Source organism: Epinephelus fuscoguttatus, linkage group LG15, assembly GCF_011397635.1.
Source record: "Epinephelus fuscoguttatus linkage group LG15, E.fuscoguttatus.final_Chr_v1".
Taxonomy (NCBI): Eukaryota; Metazoa; Chordata; class Actinopteri; order Perciformes; family Serranidae; genus Epinephelus; species Epinephelus fuscoguttatus.
Window position 1 is genome coordinate 40,848,469 of NC_064766.1, and position 22,816 is coordinate 40,871,284.

Below are 22,816 nucleotides of genomic sequence, written 5' to 3' on the forward strand. Positions count from 1 at the left end.
AGTGAAGTGGGAGCAGTTAGCAGCAACACTATCTTTAAGTGGAGCACAGTAAATACAGTATTTGTCTATTACCCCCTGATCCTATGAATGAAAGATGAAGTTTGATGCATATTTTAGTGTCATGTGTTAACTGTAGAGGGCTGAATCTCAGCTGTCTGATAAAGGATACGAGCAATAGATGTGATGCACAAGGCAACCATATGGTAAAGAAGATACATTTCAAATATCTGATAATATTGTGTAAGGTCTGGTGCAGTGATCAAATGAGACAGAAAGACAAAAGGAGCACTGTTAAAATCAAACTTTGATATTGGCCAAAAGATCAAACATGGGCCCTGACATTTAATGCTGATAGTATTTGTTGAAGCTGCGGCTGTACTGGGTCTGTGTTAGTACTGACTGAGACTGGATGTGGATCAACTGAGTCTGTGATTGTACTGCTTGATGATCCAGCATCTCCTCTACTGACAAACTGAAGCATATAGTAAATTATACATCACAATACTATTCCCCCAGATTTTCTTTCTAGACATTTTCAAATCTAAAACTATTTATACTATGGCTTGGCTGAATATTTGATGCTTATTATTTACAGAGAGATGTGTATCCATATTGCCTAGTATGCCCAGCTAATCAACACTTTCAATTCAATTTGTAATCAATAGTCTGTGTCAATTCATTACTTTCCATCCTGCATTAGTCCAGAGTTGTAACTAAAGCTTGACTCAGAGACTAGATCATTATTGTCTAGTTTAAAATGATGTATGTGCATCACAGTCATATTAGTCTGGACTGCTCACAGAGGCCTTTTCATTTGGTGCATGCACATATGAACACACATGTTCACACGACGTGGTTATCTTTTCCAAGCTGCAGTTTATGAACACGCCTGCCCGCTGGCGTTTATCAGACATAATCAATAGTTGTATTTCACTCTCACTTGTGTCAGTCACACAGTCACAGAATAAAGCCTGGAAGTGACTGGCAAACAAGCCAGATACAGACAGACGGAGAGATTCACTGTCCAGCTGAGTTAGCAAGACAGACAGACTACAGAGAGAGATGCACTGCAAGCTAACACGTTAACTTCATGTGACTGTCATTTATTGACATCAAAGCTGCAGATGAGAGAACACAGTTTACCTGACTGTTGTTTTTGAACTTTTCATGAGCAGAAGGATAGCTCTGTTTCATCTGTTTCATCTGTCTCTCATGGAAGTTGTAAACACTGACACCTGCTTTGAAACAAGGGGAGGCGGGGCCTAGCATAATTATCAGTGCGTATACGCAACTTGTGTAGTGAGCGTGGCCGCCCGGCTCTGTTTGTGGGACATTCCAGCGCTCTTGGGGGCCCCGTGCTCACCACAGGGCCCAAAGCAGTAAGCTCTGCAGTAAGCTCAGTCCCCAAAGATGACTCTATCTGCTGTTTGACATTTAGCAGATACTGCAAAACGTTACTTGACCTCAGAGAAAGAGGATCAACACAGCTGCCCCGTGGGCGATCACAGCAGTCACAACATCCTCACTGCACAGAAAGAGGATGTCTTGACTAGTTACTGAACTGAGGCAGCAAACTTCCACGAGAGGTACGCAGCATCTGACAGCTACAGAGTTAGTGACTTACACCTTATACAAAGTCTTTATTAGTGTGTGTGTCTTTTTTTGTTCTTGTCATTTCTGTAACTGTGTTAATTCTTCACTCTTATTGTTACAACTGAGCCCCATAGTGGGACAGGTTGTAACACTGGAACTCCTTGTATTTGACATCAGTTCATGCAGTCTGTGGTGTAGTTGGAGAAGTTGGAAACTTTGCTTTTTGTAGTGGACAAAAAAGGGAACTTTGTGTCAAGATTTGAGAGCTTGAGCACAAAACTTGAGCCAGTTATAGGTGCTGAGACAAAAAGTGTCCCAACCATACCTGGTCTCCCCTATACCTGATCACAAGTGTTTTCACTTAGTTTCTGTTTTCCACCTCCGATGAAGAGCAGCACACAGCCGCTTGCCTAAACTTTGTCTCATCCAGAGAGAGTCCCAAACGGCTCTGTGTCTGTCAGACGGTCTGAATAACGTCATGCACAGCAGAGTATAGAGCAGCTGGAGTTTTTCTTGATATATTGTGACTTTATTCTCATTAAATCATGACTTTGTTTGATCAAAATATTATTCTGGACTTCTCAGAGAACACAGATATGTGGGATATGTTTTGACTGTGCAGAGAGTTTTGAACATGAGCAGAAATCTTGCTGAAACACATGTGAGCTATTAAAGTCCAGGAGTTTATCAATGAATTCAAATCAATGAATGTATCATTGACATGAATGGCTGCCACATGCACATTTAAAGAGGTTACTTCCCCAAACAAAAGACACAAAGGAGGACTCAAATATTTGACAGCTATACAGAATGCCTGAGAGCCTTACTGTATTATATTCCATTGTATTCTTATATCTTGAATTGTCACCTGCTGCCTGAATTTTGTCTTTTCCTTCACATGAATAAAGACATTTCTGGTGGACGACCCCCAGACCCCCCGCTTCATATGCAGCGCAGAGTCCGCTATCCATCCACACACAAACGTTTACATGAAGCACAAAACACAAGATGAAGAAAAGTCTCTGTTTGTCCAGCAGATTGAGGAACAGACAAAAGGTTGAGTCTGTGAGAACCTCAGCTTTCTATCAGAGCTAGTAGAAGTAGTGCTAATATTTGTAATAGTAGAATTTACTGTGTTGTATTAGTCGCAGGAGGAAAAGGATCGCAATTCTTTTTACAAGTAGGAACAACAATAATACCAGTGATACTTGTCCTTTACTGGTTTTTGTCCACTAGATGGCACTGTGGGGATTTGTGGTCAGCATCATCCTGTCGTCATGGCGACCATCATCAGCATCATGTGGATCCTCTTGCACTTCCTGTGACTGACCACAGGGTGGTGCTCTTTCTCTGTCATGTTTAATGTCAGCACCAGCAGCAAACACAGAAATCCAGCATGTGATAAAGTTTGCTTTGAAATCTGTCACACAGCCATGTTGGAAGAGCTGATTTATTGCTGTGACACCTATCTAAGAGCGTAAAGAGACATGTGATGTCATAGAACAGAGCCATGCTTCATGTTATTAGGAACACTTGTGCTTTTCCTTCTGTGACAAGTCAAAATGTCTGCTGTGAAAAAGGCCTGTTGTCACACAGCAGCAGCCTCATCTGTCCGCCAGGGGCTGATGGGAGGTCTGAGGAGCTGTTAGAAAGCACGTGGCCCTCGTCTGATCTCACAGCTCGTCCTTGTTTGGCCTCAGCTGCATCAGAGCGCCACTTCTCCCCAGGTTCACCAGAGGAAACACCACTGCACAAAATGCTTTTCCTCCCAGCTGCTGCTCTGTGCTGTCTGTGTTCAGGTGAGTGTTTCCAGCCAATCAGGAGCCCACAAACTCAACCTTTAACAAACACTGTCACACTCACCTTCATCTACCTGTCTGTTTCTCTACAGCGCTGGTTGCCATGGCAGCAGAGCAGCTGATTCAGGACGATTTAACATTGACCAGGAGAGTTGGTGAAAACGTCTCCTTCACCTGTCGAAACACTGACCTGTGTGACTACGATTATGTATACTGGAGCCAGAAGAGAGACACAGAAACATTCACAGTGATTCTTGATATTATTAGGAATAGTGGTGACATAGAGAAGGACAGGTACAATCATCCTCAGAAAGATGATTTCTCAGCTGTGTATGAACAGAACGTCTGTGAGTTGCAGATCCAGACAGTTAAACTCAGTCATTCAGCCACCTACTACTGCTCCTGTGGAAAGAGAGCTCCCCACAGTGAGAAAAGATCCCTGCAGCCTGAACAAAAACCTCCAGATGAACAGATGTCAAACAGTGTCTGTGACAGGAAGAGAGCAGTAAAGCACAGCCCAGGTTCACATATTTCACCTCCATCTCAGCCAGAGTCACAAACACACTGAAGTGAGGGATTTATTTTCTTTACTGCTGTCAGGATTTATTCAATATTATATTGATTCATATTTTTATCAGATATTCCAGCAGCTTTATTGTTGTTCCACACAGTGAGGACAAACTAGAAACACAGAGGAACAACAATGAAGGAAAATAAAGAGAAAAGAAAAGATGAAAGTAAATAAAATAATAATTCAGATCAAAGGATAAAATGACAGATATTTTTTAAAAGTAAGACTTCAATCTAATTTACAAATAGAACAAAATGAGCTGAGGACAGTTTTCTCACTTGTTTTTCTAGTGACACAGAGGAACAACGATCAAAGATATGACAAAAGAAAGAAAACAATAACATGAAATGAATAATACACATAAATGGGATAAAAACACAAGGATGTCCTTTTGAATCAAACAGTGCCTCATTAATAACATAGAGCAAAACAACATTTGAGGAGAACTGCTGCTGAAAGAACACTTTGAAGAACGTATGAACCCGACCATCACGTCCTCCATGAAGGAGCAGAGTCTGAAGACTCGGGAGAACTCTCCTCCACATCTCTGGCAGAGGTCACTGAGGTCGTCACAGGGCTGACAACTTTTCAAGAAACCTTGGAGTGAGATTCAGCGGGGCCGACCACAGTTTTGTCGTTTAGGCCTCCACATAAAGGTTTTGTTTGTCAGCTGATTTGGTAGATGCGATCCTGATCCCCTGCATCCTAACGGATGTTTGGGGCGCCTGCTGGAGATGGATAGGGCCTAATACCTTACATACAAATACCATACAGAGAGAGACACTGGTGGTATAGTGGGGGTCTGGGGGTCCTCCCCCACAACATTTTGGATGTGGTAGATGTGACGTCCTGCATTCTGGTGGGTTTAGGGTAGGGATGGGAATCAAGAACCGGTTCCTGTTCAGAACCGGTTCCAACTGGTCCAATTCATCGACATCATTAGCCTTTATGCTTAATGATTCCCTTATTGATTCTTTTCATTACACCGAATCTATGCTCGTCAGTCAGCAGCACGTTCAACAACAAAGAAGACGTAATGGCGGAGAGACAGAAGCGGTCAAAGGCGTGGCTTCACTTCATGCTGTTAATAGCGTCCCTGGAGCTGCTAGCCCACTGTGGAGCCTCGCTCATCCCCGCTCCTGTTGTCGGATTTCATGGGAACACCAAGGATGGTAAGATGAGGGCAGCTGAGTTGATTTGTCGTGAGGTGTGTCGTTAGGAGGCTCCGAGGGGAGAGGGACACGAGCTCAGAGGGGAGGGGGGGTGTGGTGCTTTTTTTCAAATCTTTCTCATCGTCTTTCTAAACTAGACCATGGCTTTAAGGTTCATAATAAAACGTTCTGAAAGCAGATGTCTTGGGTTACAAACAACAGGAGGTGATATCATGAATTCACAGGAGGAATCGATAAAGAATCTGATCGATAAGCAGAATCGATAATGGCATTGATATCAATAAAATAAAAAATAAAATCAATTTCCATCCCTAGTTTAGGGGCAGCATTCTGGAGATGGGCAATACCTACATTCATTCAAAGCCACCCTGACTCGCAGGGCCTTCACAAGTGAACCTGCATTCAGCTCAGAGTGACTGAACTAGTGGAAACCAGAAACTAGGACTTGCCTATGTGGCATATAGCCTATTACTTTGGAGACACAAGACCCATTTTGGATTTAAAGCAAAATTCATGGTTGAATATATTTTGATTAAGATCGAACTAAAATATTATTTTGGGAATAATAATATATTTTGTGTATTATTGTAGTCTAAAGAGCATTTCATGATATATTTCTAACATAATGTGGCCTGTTACAGCGACATACATTTATATTATAAAATAAATGCTGTGTGGATGTTAATATAAATGTGTCTCTTGCATTTGTCATGAATCATGTTTCTAATTTGCCTTGTTTTGCATCACTTTAGTGTGCTGGCTACCAAATTAACTCATAAGTGCAATTCCAATCACATCATTTCAATCACATAAACAAACAATGGCTCAGTTCTGCTAAATATGTCCATCAGTGAGCATATGCTCAGTTAGCGCCCAACATTTATGACAGCAGAATTTTTGGCCTATCTACTGCTTGCTCTGCCCAGCTGCTTGAAAGGATGGCTGCTGCAGCAACAGGCTACTATTTTAATGTAGCTGCTAACATAAAGTACTCTTTGCTGCTAATGTAGCATTTTTGACATTTACAAAGCTCCAAATGCCTTTACATGCTCTCACAACACATATAAGGAACTAAATGTAAAGTTTAAAAGCTAAAGACTAACCGCTAAGGATCCTGCGGAGAAAAAGGCTTGACTCCACAGCATGAAAGTTAGTATTCTGCAGACATTAAAACAACTACCTCAAATTATTGTTTTCATTCAGTCATCCAAAAAATGACCTATAAAATACATGCACATAATTGCAATACCATTCTAAAACAGTAAACCATTGTGGAACCTAGTAGCTGAGACTATTTTACTGGTTACAAAATAAACACATTCAAATCTTGTTTGTCCCTCTTGGACAGATTTATTTTTAACTTAAGCGCAGACAGTGAAATGTCAAAATATAAGCCAACCAGTAGCACTTGTACAACAAAAAATAAAGTGCTTTCTTATTCCCTGAACACTGAGAAATAAAGAAAATATAAAAGATTGAACATGGCACACAGTGTGACAGCACATACGTAGCAATCAAGTACAGCAACTACACCCAATAGTACCCAGCTGTAGCCGCGGTACAAACCACATCCTACAAACCACGCCCACAATGCTAAACTGTGCTGAACAGAAGAAGAAGAAGAAGAAGAACGAAGAAGATCGGCGGAGATGGCGATGGCGTCTCAGGTAAGACTTATACTCAAACATTGTTTTAAATGCTGACGTTACTTTTACTTGCGCTTTGCGTCGTCTTTTGGGGAACTGCCCATTGGTCCGACCATATTAAACTCATTGTTCGGAAGTCCTGTTCTGAAATCATCATGATGCCCTGTGGTTAAGGTCTGGTTAGGTTTAGGCACAAAAACCACTTGGTTAGGGTCAGGAAAAGATCATGGTGTGGGTTCAAATGAAAAAGAAAGTGACAAACACATAAGCCGTGAGCCTGTTTCGCCTCAAGCCTTTCCCAGCTGACCCAGAGCCGGTCGCGGCGCACCATCAAGGCAGAAATACGCCTGCCGGGAGCCGTTCAGCACCGCGGACCGTTGGACCAATGGGCTGTCGGACCAATGACATGGACCCGTCTTTTGCACTGTATGTCAGTGACTAAACTACAAAAACAAGACCTGTAAATGGACATGCACATGAATGAGGCATTGCCCTGGGGGATTATATTGCAGCTAGCTCATCCTAGTCGACCAGTTCAAAAAGTGACTGTCCTGATTTGTCATTTAGACACCAAACATTCAAAAATTTGAGCTTGACAGAGGGAACAATGCAAAAAGCATAATTTGACCATAATTAGATTTTGTAAAAGAGTAAAAGTTATGCTGTTGACATGTATGTTTGCAGATTTTAAATGAAATAGCTTTTTATTCCCTCTATTGTGCTTCAGTAACTTTTATATAAATTTAATGGCTAGTGGAGCCAAGTGTTCAGGTGTATGCAGTTAGGTAAGCTTAAGTAGGACAGGGCCTTTTTTAAAATGAGGTTTGGGTTGAGTCTAGGAAATGACACCTATGTTGTGGGGAGGGCGGGTAAACCATAGACATATAATACGTAGACGCCGCATTGAGCCCTGAATCGTATGTCGAAGTCGCCGCCATATTGGATGTGGCAAGCTGGGGAGACCGGGCAAGATGCCCCACTCATGTGCTGCTTGGAAATGTACGAACCGTTTCACGATCCATACCAGATCCCAGGGAATTACCTTTCACAGGTAAGACTGAACAGTTACTTTTGATTGTATTTGGCCATTATAACATCATTTTGAGAACAGAATTTGATGTTGTGGATAACACTATGAAGTCTCGCGCACAATACTGTGACTTCCTGCGGTCAAACCAGACTCCAAACAACGAAAAAGTCAATCTTACTAAACAAAATTGCCCCGAACTAACTGCTCTGATTGTTGTCAGTTGCTTAGCTAACCTTTCTTCTACTATGTAGGTTTCCCAAAGACAAAGAGCTGAGAAAGCTGCTAGCCCGTCCTCCATGCTCTGCAGTGAGCATTTCAGACCTGAGGACTTTGACAGAACAGGTCAAATAGTCCGGCTCAGAGATGGAGCTATTCCTTCTGTCTTCTGTTTCCCAGCTCATCTCCAAAGGGTATATCAACAGGCTGTATTAGATAAGTCAATGCCACACTATGCTGAAAGTGTTTTATTTTTCCTTTCTGAGGGCTCTAGTTTCGCAGACCGGGCGAGGCGGGGGTGCAGCGCACCTGCGCTTCGCCAACTGGGTGTGGCCAGGCAGATTTTGCAAGTTTGGCACACCGTGCGCCTGGCGCAGCTACTCCTCTGTCCCACCTCTGTCCCTCCTACCTGCGCAAGTCGGAAAGAGGGAGGAGAGAAGGCATGGAGTGGGTTTTACACACATCACACCAATCAAATGAGCCCCTCTCCTCGTCCTTAAATGCGCCGTGCGAAGGTGTAATGAGAGTTTACTCAATTCGCCATGGCAGAAGAGAGCAGCAGCGTCAGACGGACAAACTTCTCCCAGGAGGAAACTGATGTTTTGGTCCGGGAGGTCCAAGCTCGCAGTGTCTGAATATACAGAACTGCGAGCAGACCTCCACGGGCTGATGATGCAAAGGTAGCCTGGGAGGAGGTCACCACAATTGTAAATCAGTGTTGTGTTTCTCTCATGCGCGCTCTCTCTCTTTCTCTCTCGCAGTCTCACTCTGTTTCTTTTGGCTTTTCTAAGATGACAGATGCTGAATATATACTCCCTATCTGATGCTGTGGCTGTTTGTGGTTGGCTGAGAGGGATGTGAACTCATTAGTTTGCAGCTGTGTTAATCAAATCAGGTTGGGTTTCCATTACGCGTGCCAAACGTGCCAAACGGTGCCAATCCCCTTTGATCTGACATCAGATGTGACGGGACAGTCGATATAGAGATGCATTTATGTGCTGATTGCAGATAGTTGCATTGAATAGTGGTTTGTGGGTATTTATTGCATCGTTAATGTGCCTGATATTCTGGAAACCTGCCTGTGAGGTTTTGGTGACGTGTGTGCACTGTCCGCCGGTCAGCCAAACTTCCACTTACACCGGCTGCGCTCCGCCTGCGCTGACAGTAGACCTGGTTTCAGCTGGCGAGCTTTTAGCGCACCTTCGACGAAGCCTTTTAGCACGAAACTGTCACTGCGCCAAGCTGGATCTGTCGACACCTCCCCCTGCTGCGCCGCCACACCCATCTCAGCGCACCTCAGTCCGCCAAACTACCAAACTGAGCGCGCCTCGGGTTGCGCTGCTCGAAACTAGCTCTGCGCGGGGTTCGCCACCCTGCGCTGCGCCGGGAAACTAGAGCCCTGAATGTGAAGGAATCAACTGTGTATTTTGTATTACCTGTGAGATAATTCAAATATTTTATCCTTCACTTTAGCCTGTGGCTACCAGGACATCTCAGACCTCAAAGAAGGCTCAAGAGAGCCTGTCAGTGGACTGTTCCCAGCTCGTCCAAGAGACCGAACCCCTTCCTGTGCCCAGTGTTGTGAGTACTAAGTACTATATGCCTCAAACAGCTATGAGCATCACGACCCTGGTTATATTCAAACCTCTTGTCACCCCCACCCCCTCCCACCACCTCCCACTCTCTGTCACTCTTTTCTGACATACTGACGTACACACATGCACATACATTGAAACATGTCTTGAATGTGCATCCTTGACACACACACACACACAGAGACACAGACACACAGAGACACAGACACACATACACACACAGACACACAGACACACACACACACACACACACACAGACACACAGAGACACACACACACACACACACACACACACACACACACACACACACAGACACACAGACAGAGACACACACACACACACACACACACACACAGACACACACACACACACACACACACACACACACACACACACACACAGTGCTGGCAGTACAATTGAGGAGTGATGTGATTACAGTAAGAATGTGACTGACTGTGACTGAGTGATGTCATATAAACATGCCTCATAATATTTTCATCATCGTTTCTAGGACCACTCCTACGCACTGCCTTTGTCACCTGATGATCTGAGGGCCAGACTCAGTGAAGCCTTGGCTCGGGTGGAGAGTCTGGAAAGAGAGAAGCAGAATGCAAAAGATAGAGAAAGGAGGGCAAAGAACACTGTCCATGGTGTTCTGGAGGCTCTAAGGGTGAAGCAACTCATAAATGAAGAGCTGAAAGAGAGGCTCTACTCATACTCAGGTAAAATGAAAATACAGATTTGGAGAAAATTTTAACTTGAGTGTATAAAACTTTCCCATTTTGTTACGTAAGACTTCCTAGTTATTTCAAGGGTACTTACTAATTAGCCTGTGCTAATTGAATTTCAGATCTTCCAGTACACCTCCTGTCAAAACAGAGCCATGAATATACCAAAGACCAGAGGGAGTTTGCCGTCACTCTCCACTTACATGGTCCAAAAGCTAGTCTCTCCAGATTAATCTCCCACATCCACATACACTGCAAAATTCAAGTTATTTGAAGCCTTTTTTTCTATCTAAGCTGTGCATATTATTTAATCCCGTTATGACTGCACAGAGTGAACAGCAGACATAGCTACACTTAACATAATCAACATTACCATGAATGAATAATGATAAACCATAAATAGAGGACCTTAAATAGATCCCCCTCTCTGAGTTTAATTGTTTGCTGATGGGTATTGGCCGATACTGCTTCCAGTGATTAGTGATCAGCCACAAAAATCCTGATCAGAGCATCCATATTAAATAACTGCTTTTTCTTCTTAGCGAGGTGGATGAGTTCTGTGGATGCCAAGCCTGGCCTCAACATGATGATGTTGGACATGTTGAAAAGAAGACAAGAGGAAGACCCAGCTAAATATGGAAGTGTGTGTCTCATGTTGGATGCCATGGCTGTTAGAAAACATGTCCAGTATAATCCTCATACCCAGAAAATGTCTGGATTTGTGGATATGGGGGATGGTATGAATGAGACAGATGTTGCCACTGAAGCTCTTGTTTGTGTGGTGGTTGACCTGCAAAGCCATTGGAAGGCTCCAGTTGCCTACTACCTGACCAAGTCCCTGTCGCCAGAGACACAGAAGGTTTTACTTGTGCATGCATTGCAGGAACTGCATGAGCGCAGCATAAGAGTGTTATGTGTCACAATGGATGGGCATGCCTCCAATGTCAGCATGTGCAACCAACTTGGGTGCCAGCTAAAGGGAAACCCTGTTGAGCCCTTAAGAACCTTTTCTCCACATCCAGTGACTGGTGAGAGGGTGTTTGTGATGATGGATGCTTGCCACATGTTGAAGTTAGGACAGAATATGCTGCAGGCTGACAATCCAGTAACCAGCACCACTGGCCAGATCAACTGGACATAGATCGTTCATCTGAATGATGTCCAAAAAAAAGATGGATTGCACGCTGTCAGCAAGGTAACAGACAAGCATGTGAATTTTGATTCACAGAAGATGAAGGAGTCCTTGGCTGCACAGACACTGAGGCGCTCTGTGACAGTAGCTCTGTGCACACTGAGGGACCTTGGCTATTCACAGTTTCAACACTATGAAGCAACAGCTGAATGCATTGAGGTAATACTAACATAATACTAATAGTAAGGTTGTTGTTTTTAACAATTAATTGTGCAGCCCTAATGCAAACCTTGTTTTTGATCAACACTCACTGGCCATGCTGTGAACAGTGAATCCTTTTTATATTTTAGAAATTAGACTAACGACTCACAGGAACATGATATTGTTTATGATGATGATTCAGATGCTTTTGTTAATGCAGACATTTGCTTTTAGATAACTGGCAGGCTCTTCGCCACCAGGGGTAAACACACCACTTCCCATTTCGCAGACTCTTGTGACATCACCATCTACGCGACAGCGCCTTTCAGTGGCCATATTTGTTACGACAACACATCCACAGTATAATTTCTGCACTATGCCGCGGCAGCTCCAGGAATCCGTGACAAGACGTGAAATCAGCGGAAGACGGCGTGTAATCGCAGAACTGCGTTTTCCTGAGGGGTCTAACTGCTTCACAACACACATGCCAACATATCTGGAGGTGAGAAATGCAAGACTTGAAATATTTCTTCTTCCTCTGCAGGAGGGCATCATTCATCATTGTAGGTAGTAGCCTAGTTATGTAAGGTGGCGCCACCTACTGTACAGGAGTGGAACGACTACCAGCACTTGTTTTTTCGACTGTGAAATTGGAGGTGTGGCGTGAGACCGTGTGAAATCAACCAGTTGCATGAGAGCCCTGTAAAAAGCTCCTTGGAGGCAAGGTGCCAGGTGTGGATGAGATTCTCCCTGAGATGCTGAAGGCTCTGGACACTGTTTTGCTGCCATTGTTGAAACACTGGTACAGTGCATGTAGAGTGGCAGACCAGGGTGGTGGTTTCCACTTATCCTGGCTGAGTTGAAGTGGCTTTGTAGTACAAGCCTCTGGCCTGGGAACACCTTGGGATCCCCCATTAGGAGCTGGAAAGTGTTGCTGGGGAGAGGAACGTCCTGAGAACCTTGCTCAGCCTGCTGCCCCCGTGACCCAGCCCCAAGTAGTGCTGCAAATGCATGGATTCAAATGAAAGGATAAAAATGATAAAAACAAAAACAAGCTTTAGCATTTTGACAAAGTTTCAAATCTTCTGCTTTGACCTGCTGCAGGAATAAAGTCCATTCCTCCTCACAATGCTGATGTTGTGGATGTTTATGGTCCCCAGAGGATGAATCCTAACATTGATTTAGTTTGAAGATGTCTTTTCAACTGCTAATCAACAGAGAAATGTCTCATGAGCATATGTGACACAATATTGATATACAAGATATTTGAAGGCTTGAAAACAAAGTAGAATGATATCAATGTCAAACCCTATATACATCCATCCAAACACTGACATCACTTTGAATCAATGCTTAGATTTCAACTGACAACAAACCTTTTCAAGCAATAAGCTTCATTTGATCTTGTTAGGTGTCTGTTTGCCCTGCTTTGTTTTGTCTCTTCTTGCTCCCTTCAGCTCTCCACCCAGTTGGTTTCCCCTGCCCTTGGCTGGGCGTGGCTTCCTTCGGTCTCCTGTTCACTGCACACCTGCTCGGCCTCTGTCATCAGCACACCTGTCTGGCATCTACCCTCATCACTGCAGCACAAAAGCCTGGCTCTTCTCACCATTCTTTGCCAGTTCGTTGTTTGACCACATGTGGTAACCCTCTAGGCTCTTTTTGAAACATTTTTGAATACATTTCGTCTTGCCGGTTTTTGACTACTTTTGGATGTTGGACTTCAGCATTTTGGATCACGGACTTTGGAAGATTTGCCTGTGCTAACCTGTTTATTTTTCTGTTTTTCCCTAGTGCCCTGCCATCTCATTCCTCCAGTCAGCCACGCTCAGCCACACGCCTCAGCCCCTGTTTTTGTTCCTTTTTTTTTTCCCCCTGCGGACAGTTTCATCTCCTCCTCCACGGACCCTTCCCCCAGCCCCTGCTAAGTTTTTGTACCATTCTGAATAAAAGATTTGTCTCTTCTGCATTGAGATTCCAGTTGAGTTCTTAAAGCATTCGCTTAACAGAACGAACTGGCCAAAAGCATGGAATCCGCAGAAGCGTTAAAACAAGCGTTAACCAGTCAAGGTGCAGTGCTTAACCAACATGAGCAGTCTGTACGGGTGCTGATGGAGAGCAGCCATGTCCTGACCACTCAAGTAAGTGAGTTAACTCGTCAAGTTTCTGCCCTTGCAGCCACTGTGAGGACTTCTTTGGATTTGGAGTCCAGGCCCACCACCACCACTCCTCGAGAGACTCACGTGAGTGACCCTGAACCTTTTTCTGGGGATTTGGATTTGTGTCGTGGTTTTTTGCTCCAGTGTCGATTAATTTTTGCCCAACGACCAATTTCTTTTGCTTCTGAGCTATCTAAGATCCATTATGTTCTGGGGCTTTTAAGAGGCAAAGCGCTGGCTTGGGCAGAGGCAATCAGTTCAGTGACTGATTTTGAGTCCATTTACTACAAGGATTTTGAGACCCAATTTCGGGAGGTATTTGATCATCCTTGCCGTGAAGGTAATGCTTCTAACCGGCTAATGAAATTAAGACAAGGTAATCGCACTGTGTCAGATTACGCAGTAGATTTTTGGACTCTGGCTGCCAATTCCCAGTGGAATGAACCAGCCTTACAAGCCGTTTTCTAAAGGATTGAGTGACCAAATCAAAGATGAGCTAGCTGCCAGAGATGAGCCTAGTGATCTGCACTCATTGGTTTCCCTCGCCATTAAATTGGATAATCGTTTCAGGGAGCGACAACGAGAGAGGTCCTCCCGTTTCTCTGTCTCTGCTGTGAACTCTAGATCTTCACCACTTCCTGCCCGACCGCCACAGTCTACAGGTCCAGGTTCGCAGCCACCAGCCCGGGCTGCAGAGGAGGAGCCGATGCAGTTGGGTAGGACCAAGTTAACCGAGCAAGAGCGCCTCTGATGGTTCCAAGCTGGTGAGTGCATGTACTGCTCTCAGAAGGGGCATTTTCGTGCAGCCTGTCCTGTCCGGCCAAAAGATCTGGCTCGCCAGTGAAAGTGGGGGTCCTGGCGAGCCCTGCCTCTCCCTCTCCCTCTCCTAAAACCCCTCAAGCTCCTCGGCTCCAGCTGCAAAGTGTCCTGTCTGTAGGAAGCTAGAGTTGTTCAGTGGCAGCTCTCATCGACTCTGGGGCCGAGGACAATTTAATCGACCATGGTTTTGCCCTTCAGCTTGGATGTGAGATGCTACCGCTAGAGAGGGCCATCCCTGCCATAGCTCTGAATGGGAAGTGCTTCGCTCAGGTAACCCACCAATCATCCCCTGTACACCTTCTCATTTCTGGAAATCATCATGAATACATACAGTTCAAGATAATCTCAGACCTACACTCACCAGTAGTGCTTGGTTTCCCCTGGTTAATCCTTCACAACCCACAAATTGACTGGAAACACGGCAGAGTCGAGTCTTGGAGTGCCAACTGTCATTCTTCATGTCTGCAATCTGCTTTGCCTCCTACAGGTGGTGCCAACAGAGCAGAGAAGCCTGAGTCCCCCAGTGTCGACCTGAGTCATGTCCCCACAGTTTATCACGATTTGAAAGAAGTGTTCAATAAAGAAAAGGCTCTTTCACTGCCCCCACATCGTCCTTATGATTGTTCCATCGACTTATTATCTGGTGCACCATTACCTACTAGTAGATTGTACAATCTGTCTAGACCTGAAAGAGAAGCCATGCAGTCTTACATCTCTGACTCTCTAGCAGCAGGGATAATCCGACCCAGCACTTCACCTCTAGGGGCAGGTTTTTTCTTTGTTGAAAAGAGAGACAAAACACTCCGACCATGCGTTGATTTCAGAGGCCTTAACAATATCACAGTTAAAAATAAGTACCCACTTCCATTGATTGACTCTGCATTCGAACCACTGGTAGGAGCCAAAATATTTTCTAAACTGGACCTCAGAAATGCATACCATCTCGTTCGCATTCGCGAGGGGGATGAGTGGAAAACGGCTTTCAACACTCCTTTAGGTCACTTCGAGTACCTGGTAATGCCTTTTGGGCTCACAAATGCCCCAGCCGTATTCCAAGCTCTCATAAATGATGTGTTAAGAGACTTTCTGAACCTGTTTGTCTTTGTGTACTTGGACGACATCCTCATTTTCTCCCAGACAGACGAGGATCATGTTTTACACGTCAGGTATTGACACGTCTGTTGGAGAACAAACTCTTTGTGAAATCTGAAAAATGTGAGTTCCATGTCAAGAAAGTGTCGTTTCTCGGTTATGTGATTCAGAGTGGGCAGCTGCAAGCAGACCCAGCCAAGATCAGCGCAGTGGAGGACTGGCCCATCCCACGGTCCCGGAAGGAGCTTCAGCGTTTCCTGGGGTTCGCTAACTTCTACAGACGTTTCATTAGGGACTACAGTAAGGTAGCCTCTCCACTCACCAGACTCACCTCTGTCAATGTGAGATTTTGCTGGTCACCTGAGGCTGACATGGCATTTCACAAACTAAAATGTCTTTTCACCAGCGCTCCAGTTTTGGTACAGCCCGACCCCTCCAAGCAATTTATTGTAGAGGTAGATGCTTCTGATTCTGGGGTCGGGGCTGTCTTGTCACAATATGTGGGTCCTGAGAAACGTCTGCATCCCTGTGCCTTTTTCTCTCGTCGTCTGTCTCCTGCAGAAAAGAACTATGATGTCGGTAATCGAGAGCTCCTCGCGGTGAAGCTGGCCCTGGAGGAATGGAGGCACTGGTTGGAGCTGAGGTTCCATTCATAGTTTGGACAGACCATAAGAACCTTGCCTACATCCAGTCCGCTAAGAGACTTAACTCCCGTCAAGCCAGGTGGGCGATGTTTTTCAGCAGGTTTAATTTCTGTCTGACTTTTCGCCCAGGCTCAAGGAATGCCAAGCCCGATGCGCTGTCACGCCAGTTCTCTGTGGAAGAGACCCAAGTGCCCCCAGATACCATCCTCCCACCTGGACGGGTGATTGGTCAGCTCACGTGGGGAGTAGAAAGGGCGGTGAGGGATGCACAGGAGGCAGAACCAGATCCAGGTAACGGCCCTCCTGGCTTACTGTATGTTCCTGTGTCTGCCCGTTCTCAGGTCCTGCAGTGGGGACATTCATCAAGACTCACCTGTCATCCTGGAGCCAATCGAACCACGGCCTTTATCCGCCAACATTTCTGGTGGCCCAACATGGAGAAGGACACACGGGAGTTTGTGGCTGCTTGCCCCACTTGTGCACGGAGTAAATCCTCTCACCAAGCCCCCCCAGGATTACTGCAACCCCTACCCATTCCAAGCCGCCCCTGGTCACACATCTCTATGGACTTCATCACCGGTTTACCACCATCTAAAGGTAAAACCACCATACTCACCATAGTTGACAGGTTTTCCAAGGCAGCCCACTTCATTCCTCTAAACAAGTTACCTTCCGCATCAGAAACCGTGGATCTTCTGGTTCAGCATGTGGTCAGACTCCATGGCATCCCAACTGATATAGTCACTGATAGAGGTCCACAATTCATTTCCCAAGTTTGGCAGGCATTCTGCAAAGCAGTTGGTGCTACATCCAGTCTCTCCTCTGGTTTTCACCCTCAAACTAATGGTCAGTCCGAGAGAGCTAACCAATGTTTAGAGAACACTCTACGCTGTCTCACAGAAACACACCCTCAGTCCTGGAGCGAACAGTTACCCTGGGCAGAATACTCACACAACTCACTTGTTAACTCCTCAACTGGACTCTCCCCCTTTCAAGCTTCTTTAGGATACCAACCACCTCTGTTTCCATCCCAAGAAGCCGAAATCGCAGTTCCCTCTGTACAAGATCACCTCCACCGCTGCCAAGCCATATGGAATGACACCCGTGAAGCATTGCTACGCTCCCAGCAATCCATCCAGCTTACCGCCAACCGCCGCCGCCGTCCCCTCAGTATACCCCAGGTCAGTCTGTCTGGTTATCTACCAAGAATATCCCTCTGCAAGTGGAGTCCCGGAAATTAGCACCCCGGTATATCGGCCCATTCACCACTGACAAGATTGTAAATCCATCAGCTGTCAGACTCAACCTGCCGAACAATATGAGAATTCATCCCACATTCCATGTGTCCCAGATCAAGCCTGTCAACTCTAGCTCTCTTAGCCCTCCGTCCGATCCCCCTCCGCCCGCCCGGATCGTGGATGATCATCCGGCCTTTACGGTCCGCCGCCTGGTGGGAGTGCGGCGTCGGGGTCGCGGCCTCCAGTTCCTCGTTGACTGGGAGGGTTATGGTCCCGAACAACGCTCCTGGGTTCCCCGGTCTTTTATTTTGGACCCGTCCCTGATTGATGACTTTTATAGGGAGAACCCTGATGTTCCCGGTGGTTCGCCAGGAGGCTCCCATTAGAGGGGGGGGTACTGTTAGGTGTCTGTTTGCCCTGCTTTGTTTTGTCTCTTCTTGCTCCCTTCAGCTCTCCACCCAGTTGGTTTCCCCTGCCCTTGGCTGGGCGTGGCTTCCTTCGGTCTCCTGTTCACTGCACACCTGCTCGGCCTCTGTCATCAGCACGCCTGTCTGGCATCTACCCTCATCACTGCAGCACAAAAGCCTGGCTCTTCTCACCATTCTTTGCCAGTTCGTTGTTTGACCACATGTGGTAACCCTCTAGGCTCTTTTTGAAACATTTTTGAATACATTTCGTCTTGCCGGTTTTTGACTACTTTTGGATGTTGGACTTCAGCATTTTGGATCACGGACTTTGGAAGATTTGCCTGTGCTAACCTGTTTATTTTTCTGTTTTTCCCTAGTGCCCTGCCATCTCATTCCTCCAGTCAGCCACGCTCAGCCACACGCCTCAGCCCCTGTTTTTGTTCCTTTTTTTTTTTTCCCCCTGCGGACAGTTTCACCTCCTCCTCCACGGACCCTTCCCCCAGCCCCTGCTAAGTTTTTTGTACCATTCTGAATAAAAGATTTGTCTCTTCTGCATTGAGATTCCAGTTGAGCTCTTCAAGCATTCGCTTAACAGATCTTGAATATTTTTCAGCTTCAGTTCAGCAAAAATATTTGAGTGTTAAGCCACTAAGTGTTTACAATATTTGTCCTAAACAGTAGTTTGACTTGTTGAGTGTTTGTTTGTGTCAACAGTAACTCTGCTCTCATGTGTTGCACTGATTTTAAAAGTAGGAGGATCACAACTCTTTCTACTTCAAATCAAAACAAGACTACAGAGCAACACACACTGGCTATGTGGACAAGCGTCCTGTCATCTGACGCACATCCGTCATCAATCAAAGTAATGGACCATTTCAAAATGTCAGCTGATGATGGTGCTGGATTAAAAACTTAGCAAAGTCAGTAGGATTCATCCTCTGAGGAACATGAACGTGTCAAGCAACCATCCACGGAGACACTCTGCTAGTGTGTCTAAAAAGGAAATCAAAGAAGAGACAGTCATGTTAATATGAACATTAGAGAAACACATCATGGAGCTGAAATATGATACTGCTTCATCATTTGGACTCCTTCACCTCAGCTGACACATTCAACAGCACACAGGTTTTTGTATCACTCTCTCTCACTGTGGGAGGTGGAAGGTACTTCATCTTTGGCTCAGGAACTAAACTGTTTGTAACAGGTAAGAATAAAGCTTCATTTTGCTTCAGTTGTTTTATTGAACAAGTTGAAAATGTGTTTTTAATGAGTTTGTGCTGCTTCAGGCTTTACATGTTAGTTTTTCATCATTAGTAGAGAATTCTTGCAGCCATGCAGCTATTGTTACATAAAAAAGCTTCATCATTCCTGAAAAGATGTTTAAATCTCACTGCACAACTCAAGTTATTCTTTATTTCTGCAGGAGATTAAACTGATTCATATAGAAAAAGTAGGATTATTGCAAATGTTACAGATATACAGTATTTGATCCTCTCAGTGATTCAGCACCATCTCTGCTTTTTATTAAACAACATATATGATATTAAACACTATTTATATATATCAGTAAATGGATTATGACGAGCACATATTAACAATACTAAATATATATATTTCAAAGGATGAATTTTGACTGATGATAAATGTTTCTTAAGATGGTAAATAATTATTAAATGAGGACATATATACACATATATATTTAATATATAATATATTACAGCAGCTACATTTTGAATATTTCATAAAGAATTTTTTATTTAAATGATATTCGATCAGTGATGATATATGATCATAAACACACAGACAAATACACGCAAAATCAAAACAATATATTATGTCCAGTGTCATCTTAAATATATGACGGCAAATATTCTTTGGAGGGTAAATGTTGGCAGATTGTATGCATAAGTAAATACAGCTGATTTAATTTCAAAAGGAAAAAACTGTATTATATAATATAATCAGTATTATTTTTAAAGACGACTGTTGTGCACGCTGACATGCTGTGTTAATTGTATATTAACAAGAAGCTAAAAACTGACATTTAAAAGTTATTCAATTAATTGTTATATGTTGGTAAATGTGAAACCTGTCGTGTTTATATTGTCATCAATAAAGGGAAATTTGTATTTTATGTGAAGATAAATTATTGTTAATTGTTTATCGAATATTTAATATAGAAGAATAAAACTGTAAATTCTGTGAAGGAAAATGTCTTTATTATATTATATTATATTATATTATATTATATTATATTATATTATATGTGTTATGCTTTATTATATTGTAAGTTACTCTGTTTAGGATCAGCATGTTTTCATCTTATTTTTCATTTCATAGCAGTTTTTATTCGTATTTCACAAGTGATTGTGTTGTTAAAATTGTTGAAAATTAATATGAATTGTGGAAAAAGATATTATTTATATATCAATTTTATAAATTGGTCAGAGTAAAGTATACGGTGGGAAATGTATTGTTTCTTGTTTTACGTGAAGGTAAATATGTAGTAAAGTATAATATGTGTATTCATGTACCCGTCAGTTATTTAAAATACAGGAAATCTATTCCCTTTTTATTGGAGGTAAAAGTGACAATTTTTGATGTAATAATAATTCTTGTTAAATTAGAGTGAGTGAAGTTTGTCCATTAAAATAAAGAATAGTTTCTTTAGTGTCCATAGAAGACATGCTGACAGTAGCTGCTCAGTGTGTTTGATATGAAGGTGAATCCAGTATATGTAGTGAACTTTGTGCTGTATTGATGAGTAGTTTAGTGATCAGAGTCCATGTAGTTTCCAGGATCAGACTGAATGCAGTGCAGTGCTGTAAGCTGCTGCTGACTGTGTGAATGTGTGTCTGTGCTGCTTGTTGCTGCTGCTGCTGCTGTCAAACTTCAGATGAGCAGGTAGTGAAGCCCGTGGTGAGCGTGTACCCAGCAGCATCCAGAGCCCACCTGGAGGAAGAGCTCCCTGCTGTGTCTGGCCTCAGCCATGTTTCCTCCTCTGGTCCGCTTCTCCTGGAAAAGACAAGAGGAGAATGGACCTCTGCTCCCTGCTGAGGGAGAGCAGCTGGAGCTCAGAGAGTCGGGACGCACCGCCGCCATCTTGCTGATCCGTCAGCAAGAGAACAGCACATATAAATACCGCTGCTCCGTCCAGCACCAGGGGGGCACAGTGGAGGCCCAAACACAACAAGGTAATGAAGGCTTGGTGACTGTGTTCAGCAGTGATTCAGCTTCATGTCAAAGAGAGCAGAGGAGCAGAGGACTGACATTTCTCACTGACACTCCAAACATTTCACTCCTTTTCTCTTTCAGAGGTTTCCTACTTTCCAGTCGTGACTTTCCAGTCCAGGGTGAAGCTGCTCTGTGTGCTGTACACAGTGCTGATAGTGAAGAGTCTGGTGTACTGCTGTGGACTCTCTCTGCTGATGATCCTCAGAAACAAGGGACCGTCCACCAACTGCACACATGCTGACTGACTGTTTTCTGCTCGCCTTTTCTCACCATCAAATCTCATCAATTCATCTCATTTATCACTTTGATCAGTCTTCACAAATATCACTTATGACGTCTTGTGCTTGGTTGTAAATTTCACATCCACATGTCTTAAATCCATAAATACAAATATACACACATATATTTGTACATGAAGCCTTAATGGTTATTAAGTGTTGATATTTTTGGACAACAATGGAGCTCTATGGCACAGAGGAATAAGATCTATCAGCCTTTGATACACACACAATACTTGTTAGTAAAATACATTCAGTGATTTTCTTGATAGAAAATCCAAAGATCAAATAACAGCAACATCATCTTTGAATCCATTTTTAATGACAACATCTTAATGATGTCATTATCTGGAGAGAACAAATGTTGATGATACAGATAATATTAAGAAAACTCTTATCTCAGGATAACTTCATTCAAAATCCACATATGAGATATGATCAGAAGATAACAGGCTTACTAAGAACTCCCACAGCAACTTTCACTGTTTTTATCATAGAATGCTTCTTTTATACATCATATTGAATATTTCTATTGATTTTCTTCATCTTATCAGCTTTAGTTAGTTTTTGATCCAAATCTTGTACTTTGCTTTTTGCTTTCATCTCTATTTTATTGACTGTTAATCACATTTGATCAAATCTCTTTTATAAATAAAGTTCACTTTGATCATTTTTATTTTTCTATTAGTAATAACAGTAGTGCTTTTATTTTTTATGACTGTCTGTTTGTGTTATTCTTTGATTCAATGCCCAGTTTGAATAAATGAAAGAAAAACATTTTTGACTTTTATTTTCTACATCAGACAAAGTGTAAATCATTTCATTGAACATATTTGATGTGGAAAGAAAAATATTTTGAGCTTTCTCTCTTAAATATAAATGTGTTTGTCTGCAGAGAAACTTTAGCAAATATTTAAGGTGGTGTCATTTCCTGTGGAAAAGAAAAATCCATATTCAGTGCTAAAGTGCATAATTGATGCCTTTCCATATAAAAACATAGAGAAATGAAATGAGTCCAATAAAAACACTGTCAGATGGTGTTGCTATAGTATTAACTTGAATCATTTCAGAACATTAAGGAGTGGATGAATGTTGTTGTCATGACAAGTTGAACATCAGAGTTGATTTTAGTATTCAGTCTCATTTCTTTGAGTTTCCTGTCTATGTTTGTTAGGTTGACCTCTCTCAGTTTGCTGCACTGTAACAAACAGGAAAAGTGACTCAATATTGAGCATGTTGTCAATATGCATCAATAATCACTGAC

The 22,816-nt window shown here is 43.4% G+C and overlaps 1 pseudogene; it reads left to right on the plus strand.

Moving 5' to 3' along the window:
* The first annotated feature begins 3,330 nt into the window (after window positions 1-3,330).
* LOC125902320 (immunoglobulin lambda-1 light chain-like) lies at window positions 3,331-22,323 on the plus strand (annotated as a pseudogene).
* Window positions 22,324-22,816: the final 493 nt, after the last annotated feature.